Here is a 2,186-nt window from a genome sequence, read left to right as displayed (position 1 = left end):
GATTGGGCCGAACTTTTGCTGTGTAATCAAGATTGGGGGGGGTGCAGGGGCGAGTGCGCACAGGACAAGGGGAAGGAGCCAGCAGTCGGGCCATTGACAACCATTGACATAGGCGCAGATGAGGGAAAGGGGCGGGGGGATCTAAAGGAGTTTTTCCAAGGGCCTCCTTCCCCCACTTTGTTTTTTCTTTCCCACTCCTTAATAATAATGAGAATTCGCAGCCAAGGGAGCCGGCCGTCTCCGGGGGAGCACGCTCTTTCTGGCGCTGCTGTGCGCAGCAGTCCGCTTGGGAGGCCGAGGAGCGTCACAGCCACTGCGGACACGGTGACGTGCCGAGCCGCCCGCCAGGGAAGGAAAAGCGCGGGGCTGGACCACCGTCTCCAGCCGAGGCCCAGCGGCCGCTGGAGGTGCCGGGGATTGAACCCGGGGCCTCGTGCACGCTAAGCACGCGCTCTCCCGCTGAGCTACACCCCCTCGGCCGGCGGGGTCGGCAGGTGCCCCACGCTGTTCGTCTACAGCGGCGTCCGGAGACGCGGCCGCTCTTCCGTCTGCGAAGTCTCTGCCTCGCAGCTGTGCCAGGAGAAGCAGAGACGCACTCGGAACCGATAACCGCCCCGCTCTTCCCAGCAAGGGCGGCCTCCAGCCCCTGCCTGTTCCGTCAGCTCCCGGCCTCCACGAGCCTTGAACCTGCGGGAAGTCTCCAGATCCTCGCTCCTTAAAAGCCTCCTGCTCTGCGCGCCGAGCTGCCCCAAACACGAAAGGTAGCGCGGGGCCGGGGGCTGCGAAGACGCGCCCGTGAGCGCCGCGGAGCGAGTGCGACAGGAGGAAACGAACTCGCAGCCCTTGGCCGAAAACGGGCGACAAGCGTGCGTCCCGGGCAGCCTCGCGCGCTCCCGCGAAGGGCGGCGGTCGGCGCCCGGCTCCGGAGACGCGACGGCGGCTGGTTTCGGCGGTAGCTCGGGCTTTGAAGACACGACACGCGAGGCGCACGACAGAGGACGAACGCGGACACCTCCGTCGTTACAGCGTCTCCTTCAGACCAAGCTGTTCGCGCGCGGAGCGGAGCGCAGGGCAGCCGGGAGCGGACCGCGACACTCTGTAAGCCGCCCCGGCACCCGCCGCCGATTTCCCCAGGCCCCGAGGCGCGAGGTCGCCACTTCCCACCTCCAGGCAGAATTGGGTGCAACTGTGAACCGACATGCGAATTCTGGAGAAAATCCTAAACCTTCTGGCAGGAGAGGGGGCGGGGAGGAGAGGACAGGGGCCTGCATAGGTTCTTCTATTACCAAACGCGAAAGGCAAGTGCCGGGAGCTGGAAGGAGCGGAGAAGGGGCCACCGGGGAGGGCTGGAGAAGGGACAGTGGCCTGAAGACGTTGTCCAGGCTTCCATCCCTGGCAGGACACAGATGCAGCTGGTGGAGGAGAGAAGAAACAGCGAGGAGGACAAGGACAGGAGAGGAGCAGTTTGGGGACGGGTCCCAACGGACAGGTGGGATATGGACAGGACTGAAGGTAGAAAGTGACCAAGCCCCGAGTTCCTGCCACACGGTCTCCAGGCCCTGAGAAGAGAAGGTAAGAGGTTTGAAAGGGTGCTTCCCACAGATGTGTCTTGTTTTGCAGAAGATGGTGTGACTCTTGAGTGTCTCCTGTCGCAGCAAACGGAGGCTGAGCATTTTCGGGGCAACTGTGGTCCAGCATCTGGAGTGGAAGCCCCTGTGTTGGAAGTTTTGGAAGGGCGAGGTTGTATGTGCCCCATGTGGGAGCAGCGCTGAGTTCAGAAACACTCTACCCCTGGTTTTCTGCTTGGGCATTTCACTGGCAGCAACGGATTGTTATCCTGTTTGGGTTTAAAATACGAGGGAGAGAATGAGGGGGAAAGGTGAAGCAGTGGCCAAACGCCTTGGGTTTGAATTCCCACTGAAACCATCCTACTCCTGGTTGGCTCAGCTGGATGCACTTCACGCCTGGTGGGAGGATTCACCACCCAGTTCTGGTGGGGATTCTTTCATCTTCCCGTGACCCCTTTTAAACTCACATACACAAAGGGCTGAATCCAGCTCCCTTTTGGAGTGGCTCTGGGAATATTTGTCGTGTACTTTACCGTTCACATAATTAGGATTTTGTTTTACCCCGTGTTGAATGTGACAAGGAATTCTCCATAGAAATCAGCAGCAGAGGCCCGGTAA

At 60.8% G+C, this 2,186-nt stretch overlaps 1 non-coding gene across 1 annotated transcript; it reads right to left on the bottom strand.

Annotated features, from left to right (window-relative positions):
- Positions 1-402: 402 nt before the first annotated feature.
- TRNAA-AGC (transfer RNA alanine (anticodon AGC)) lies at positions 403-474 on the bottom strand. The gene has a single exon. It is a non-coding gene; the product is annotated as a tRNA-Ala (tRNA).
- Positions 475-2,186: the final 1,712 nt, after the last annotated feature.

The sequence above is a fragment of the Leptonychotes weddellii genome, unplaced genomic scaffold, assembly GCF_054177405.1.
Source record: "Leptonychotes weddellii isolate Sample4059 unplaced genomic scaffold, ASM5417740v2 HiC_scaffold_22903, whole genome shotgun sequence".
In the NCBI taxonomy this organism is placed as follows: Eukaryota; Metazoa; Chordata; class Mammalia; order Carnivora; family Phocidae; genus Leptonychotes; species Leptonychotes weddellii.
Note: the sequence above shows the minus strand (reverse complement) of the source record. Positions and strands in the feature narration are given on the sequence as shown.